Here is a 7,183-nt window from a genome sequence, read left to right as displayed (position 1 = left end):
GTGTCTGCCTGGCTGGAACCATCTGTGTTTACGCCTATTGCCCAGCATAATTACCCATTGCTCACCCATTCACTCTTAAAATGTTCTGGTTTCAATAAGAAATGATATGGTCAATCTGCTTATAAATCTGAGATAATTGAAGCTACTTATAGGGCAATGTTGGAAAATTTGAATATTGATTTTGCTACAGTTATTAAACTCAGAAAACTGGTTGCACTCATTACAATCTATTATTGTCTAGTAAAAGTCTTTGAATTCAGAACAATCCATTTTATTTGTCATCTTTTCTTATGATTCTTATATTGTCCTCTGTTAATTATCTAATTCTGTGCTCTAAAGCTGCACACAGAAAACCCCACATAAAACAAAACTAAAAAAAAACCATAAATGCCTCCTATTCTTAGGTTTCTTTCACTATCATTACTTTGTTCTTAGTCTTTGGAATGTACTTGGGAAGTAGGACTATGCAAATAAGAGTGATTGATTAGACTTCTATTATGCTCCTTCATGTGTACTCATCCGTGGGTTTATTTCCCAGTTTTCTGCAGTCCGCACACAGAAAAGTCTTCCATGATCTGAAGCCAGTTTGAAGGCTGATATCACAGATGCCCCAGGACTAGACATGGAGACCAACAGTTAAAAAAAAGAATGTTTGTCTAGCATGGTGCCAAGGGAGCATTTTTTCAATTTTTAAGCTCTCTTAAACCATGATTTTTAGGAGAAAAGATTGGGATATATACTTGTTTTTAAGCATTGTTTAATATATGTGTAAAGTATGTTATCTCTGTGTGTATGCAGTTTCTATCAGACCCCAGGTATAATAAAAGGTAAATGACATTAATTAGTTACTTTTATGTTTGAAATACTCAACAATCCTTAGAAACTAAAAAACACAAGTAGAGGGTGTGGGCAAAAGTAAGTATTTCTTGTGACACTTTAAGTTTTGATTTATATCACTAGTCAAAACATTATCCACACTTAAATTTTTTATCTTCTTATTTTCCCCAGAAAATTCAAGAAATTCAAATTTTGAATGTGTACTTGTCTCAGAGAACCCGAGGGCTAAAGATGGCAAAGTCACACAATTTTATATCCTTTTCACATTCCATTGTGTTTATGCTGGATATTTAGAAGCTAACGTGTAAATAGGATCTGTAATTAATCTAAAATTATAATGTGTTTGTAAAGGGCTAATATGGTTTAATCTGCATTGATTGAAGTACATTCATCAAAATAACAATCCCTTGAATTTTGTGAACCACTTTTTAAGAGAAACATGAACATACAGGGAAAAAAATTACTTGCATGGAGATTTAACAATACAGTATTTAAAATATTGAACATATAGTATGCTGGAAATATAGTGAGTTAAAATTCATCTTTCAAATTGTTCAGCATTACTATATACCAGATATTTTGGTTATCATGCTTAGTAAATTCAATACTATTCACACAGAGCTTACATATTAAGAAATTGAGTGTCTTCCACAGGAATTAAAACTGTTTTAAACTATATAAAAGGATACATATGGAAGAGGAATTAGATTTGTTATGCATTGTCTTGGAAGGGAGAATGAAGCTTAAGGGAACTAAGCCAGGACTGATAGGAGGGGATGGAGAGTACAAGCCAGCATTTCACCTTCAATGTCAAGGATTTAATCAACTTTGTGGAAAAGAGCTGTGTGGGTGTTTTTTTTTGTTTGTTTTGTTTTTTTCTAATTTATTCAACATACATTTCGGGAGCACTTATACATTAGTTTCTTTGGTATATACCAGGAAAAGAAATTAATACTCTTACATTTAAGAATTATCTAATGCTTATTTCTAAAATTAAGTTCTTATTTCCCAGTAATAAACATCTTATCCTTAATTATTAGGCTGTGGGTGGTAACAGAAGTATATATTTTAAGACCAGTTTTATATAAGCTTTCTGCTATAATTTCACTTTCTTGAAAGCAAAACACGGAAGTGATGCATATCACCTGCAATTGCTGTGCTGTCCACATTAGAAGTGTCCATTTTTCAAGTGTCAAAGATACACCAGAAAAGACAGGTCAAAGGAAACACAGGAGGCACCTGGTGAGGTCCCGGATGTGGCAACCTCTAATGGCCTTTGTCACTCTACAAGAACGATTTGGTAAATTGGAGGTTTTGATATGATTCCATGCTTACCTATTTATCTTAATTAAATTCTAAATTAATACAATTAATACATGTTTGGAAAAATACAATCAATGAGCTATCCATGCTTCAACATAGTATTGTTACATTTCTAATTATGCCCAAACCTAGCACATTACTTGACACTAGCAAGAATAAAAAGAAAATAAATAAGTAGAAAAAAATAGTCTCCTACCTGAACATTTCACTAAAAAATAGAGATGTGGCTATAGGACTCAAGAAGATTTTTTTTCAAAGTCAAAACCCTAATTGGCCCTGGCCAGGTAGCTCAGTTGGTTAGAACATGTCTTCATTCGCCAAAGTTTCAGATTCAATCCCAGGTCAGGGCACGTACAAGTTGATTCCTACTGGAGTCAACCAATGAATAAGTGAAACAACAAATCGATGCTTCTCTCTCTCTCTCTCTTTCTCTCTCTGTAAAAATCGATAAATTTTAAAGAAAGCATTACTTGGACACTGAGGTATCTAGCTCCAAGTCTAGGCTGGGGGGTGGGGGTGTAGCAGTGGACTCAGCCCCCACCATCTGCATGGGCCAAGCACGCTCAGACATTGATACAGAGCTGCATTCCTAACCCAGGCTCCTCCATTTGGGGCCTCAGTTGAAGTACCTTTACCCATTTTGACTCAGTACTTTTCTACTCCTAGCCCTTCCCACCTCCCTCCCTTGGCTCACAGAAGCCTTTGTTTGGGGCTCCTCAGCACTGAGGTGATTTCCCCCCATCTGAGCTGTTCCCAGCTGACACTCCCCCAGTGCTGTTCTGGGGAGAAGAATGGAACACCGGGGAATGCAGAGCCTGGAGAGTTGCCTCTCTCCTTGCCTTTTCTTGCAATAAGTGAATAAAGGCTCCATTGTTACTTTCACTTTGGCTCTTGTCCTAATTGAGCAAGTGGACACCTGATTGTATGGCAGCCACTAAAATGGCTTTTGAAACCTACCTCAAAAGTTGTACAAGAGTAGCATTTCTTCTCCAGAAATTGAAAGGGGAATTGCAACATTGCCCACGTGGCACATGTTATTTGTTGCTGTGAATGGAAATTAGCAAATATAAAACATCGAAGAATTTCAGCACAATCCAGATTTTCTCAGAAGCATTTATTTGCCAATCAGCATAATAAAATAAAAATATTTGTATAATTAATTAAGGAAATCCTTCTGATTGTCTTAAGCCCTGCTCAGATCATGCCATCTGCTTTCCTCCACAACTAATTCTTATGCCATTTCTGACCCACAGGTGTAGATAACCTATCCATCTCATGATATTTTAGTATATTTTTCTCAGATTTCAACCATCACATTTTCTTTGCTACTACTTTCCTTAGAATAGTTATTTGTGCACTTCTCTTTCTCTCTCCATAGATTGCAAGCTCCCAGCATACATATTTGCATTCATTATCACACACAAGCCATATCCACTAGCACTATGTTTTGATTATAATAGCACACAAGAAACATTTGTTATGCTGAGTCATTAATTTGGATTTGAAAGTTGTAAGAGAAATGCATCAGCTTTATGTAAATTATGTAGCTGTAAAGGTAAGCCTTATCCAAGCTACCCTCCTGATGGAGCCGCCAGTTAAGGCATTTTAAAAAAATTTACACTTTTGCCCTGGACTGTGTAGCTCAGGTGGTTGAGTATTGTCCTGTGCACCAAAGGGTTACCTGTTCTATTCCTGATTGGGATACATGCCCAGGGGGTGGGCTTGATCCCGGGTAGGAGGCATGCAGGAGTAAGCTGATAGATGTTCTGCTTTCACATGGATGTTTCTCTTGCCCTCTCCTGTCGTCTTCTTTAAATACCAGTAAAAAGAAATCTTAAAATACATTTACACTTATTATTTTGAGTTTATTTTGTGGTAGATTCACACACAGTTGTAAGAAATAATACAGAGATAATCAATCAGTTTTCGCCCAGTGGTACCTCTTTCAAAACTATAGTACAACATTATAATAAGGATCTTGATATCGATACAATCAAGAAGCAAACAGGTCCACCTCCACAAGAATTCTTCTTGTTGGTCTTTTATAGCCATACCCACCACTCTCGATTACCTCCTTATGCCCTGGCAACCAGTAATCTGCTGTCCATTTCCACAGGCATGTCATTTGAAGAATCCTATCTAATAAAAGAGAAACATGCAAATTGACTGTACCTCTGCTATACCCATCAGCCACGCCCACCAGCCAATCAGGAGCAAATTAACCCAACCAAGATGGCAGTTAATTTGCATATCCAGGCGGAGAGTGAAGACTAAAGACAACGTAGAAGGAAGCCAAGTGCTACAGAAGGGAGCGAAGCTGCAGAGAAGCAAGCAGGGTGGTGGAGACCGGAGGGAGGCAGGCGGGGCAGGGGAGAAGGGAGGGAAGGAGGAGGGGCGGGGGAGACCGATACAGGAAGCCCTATTGTAGGAATCTTCCTGCAATGGGCCTCTAGTGTTACATAAAGGAAATCATACCTTTTGAAATTGTATTCTGTCTTTGAGATTGATTTTTTTCACTCAGCATACTTCTCTGGAGATTCACCCAGGTTGTTGTGTGTTTTGATAGGTGTTTTTATTGTGGTTGTTTTGTTTTGTTTTGTTTTCTGAGTAGAATTCTATAACATGGATAGACCACATGTTCTTTAACCATGCATCTATTGAAAGGTATCTAGATTATTTTCAGGTTTGGATATAAATACGTATTGCTGGATTCTATTTGCAAATATTTTAAAGAATTTTTACCTTGATTTCTACAAAAGGATATTGGCCTGTAGTTTTCTTTTTCTTTTTTTTCTTTCTTTATTTTTAAAAAAATATTTTTATTGATTTCAGAGAGGAAGGGAGAGGGACAGAGAGAGAGATAGAAATAGCAATATGAGAGAAAATCATTGATTGGCTGCCTCCTATATGCCTCACACTGGGATCGAGCCCACAATCCTGGACTTGAACTATGACCTCCTGGTTCATGGGCCTATGCTCAACCACTGAGTCAGACTGGCCAGGCTCTTTCTTTTTTTAAATACTCTTATTATCTAGCTTTTAGTACCAGGGTAATACTACCTTCATGGAATGAATTCCTTTTCTATCTTCTGAAAAAATCATAAAGAATTGTTGTTATTGCCTCTTTAATCTTTGGTAGAATTCTTCAGTGAAACCATCTGAGCATAAAGATTACTATTTTAAAAAATTTTAATAATGTATTGTATTTTTTAAATTTGATGTAGGTCTATACTGCTTTAGCTGTGTCACACAAATTTTAATATGATTATTTTTATTTTCATTTAGGTTTTTGTATTTTTTTAGTCTTCTTCTTAGAGTCATGGATTATTTACAAGTATGTTTAGTTTACAAGTGTTTGGAAATTTTTCTGTTACCTGTCTGTCACTAATGTCTGGTTTGAAGTTTTGATTCCATTGTGATCAGAGAACACATTCTATCTGGTTCTATTCATTTAACTCTGATGGAGTTTGTTTCTGAGTTGCTAATGTATTCTACTTCATGTCTGGGAGACAAGAGGCAAAAACAAACAAACAAACAAAATAAAACAAGGGCAAACACCATTGGACTCTTTCTTAGATCTGGGGTCCTTCACCAATCCACCTTCTTCTAGATGAGGCCTTGTTTTATTAATGGCATTTGTGTAGCTATTTGGTTGCGGTAGTGGTGGTGATGGTGGTGGTTGGCACAAGGAGGAAGCAAAATGCAGAGTGGGGCAGAGGTAGGTTTACAGTTGTTCGTATGGAAAAAAAAACAATTTAAAAATAATAGTTCAAGAATAAAATCTGTGTTTTGTGTACTCACAACTGTAGATGTGTGTGTTTTTGTGTTGACTCACACCAATAAATTATTATACAAATTCTATATGTATTAGTAAACAACTAGTAGGAAAAAAATCAAATAATAGCACACTATAAGAAAGTATAAGTTAACAGAAAATTACAAGATATATTAAGAACTTTTAGAAGTGTACGTGATTGAAAAAATCATAAACAGAAATACAGATAAGTACTTTTACTAGCAATAAATGTATATTTTCTCTCTATAAAGAAGCATACAGCATTAAAGCAAATGCTCATATATAAATAGTGTTTATAAATAGTTATGAGGAGGTTAGTAAGACATAAAGAATTCACAGAAGAGGAAGCATGCATAGCTAATTATTAAGTAATCAAATTATAATTTTTTAAAATAGAAATTCAACAACAATGATTTCCCAGATTATTAGTATTTGAATACTTATTGTGCCATATATACAATACACTCTATACCTGATTGGAACTTAAATTAAGCACATTTAACAGAAATAAATTGTACAACAATGATACAGTGACTTTAAGACAAGAAAAAACTATCTAGATTCTCATTGCTAGGTATCTCAAGACCAACATGGCAGTAAACACGCTTGTATGTTTTCTTATTCACTTTTGTGACTATTTGCAAGTGGGTAGGTAATATGGTTGTACCCTTCATATTCATTGTGAAATGAGCTAAAAGGTAGTGAAGGTCTACATCCCCTTCCTGAATAATCTTTTGGCCTCCTCAGGGGTCCACAAACTTTCTCTGAAATGCCACATAGCCAGTATCCTAGGATTTTTAGGCCACGGAATCTGTTGCAACAATTCCAACATGGCTTTCGTGTAGGAGAAAAAACTTCTCAACCCTGTTTGGTTCAGTACCTGATGACCTGCAAATTTAACAAAAGACAGATTAGCAAGAGAAGAGACAAAATTTGTCATGTATATTCACAGGACCATCCACAGAAAATGTGTCCAAAAAAGGCATTTAGAATATAGGGCTTATATACCATCTTAATAGGGGAAGAGGTGGAGGAGACAGAGCACTTATGGGAATGATATACTTTTAGGAAGGATAAATGGGCCTTTAGGAGAACAGATGAGAGATGTGATAGCTTTGTAACAATTTGTATTTAGGCATTTTCTTATCCCAGTGCCAGCTTCATGTCTCTGTTGATAGAGTTGATCTTCCTTGGTTGTGAAACTCCAGGGAGAGCACTTATTGTAGC

This window comes from Eptesicus fuscus, chromosome 2 (assembly GCF_027574615.1).
Source record: "Eptesicus fuscus isolate TK198812 chromosome 2, DD_ASM_mEF_20220401, whole genome shotgun sequence".
In the NCBI taxonomy this organism is placed as follows: Eukaryota; Metazoa; Chordata; class Mammalia; order Chiroptera; family Vespertilionidae; genus Eptesicus; species Eptesicus fuscus.
Note: the sequence above shows the minus strand (reverse complement) of the source record.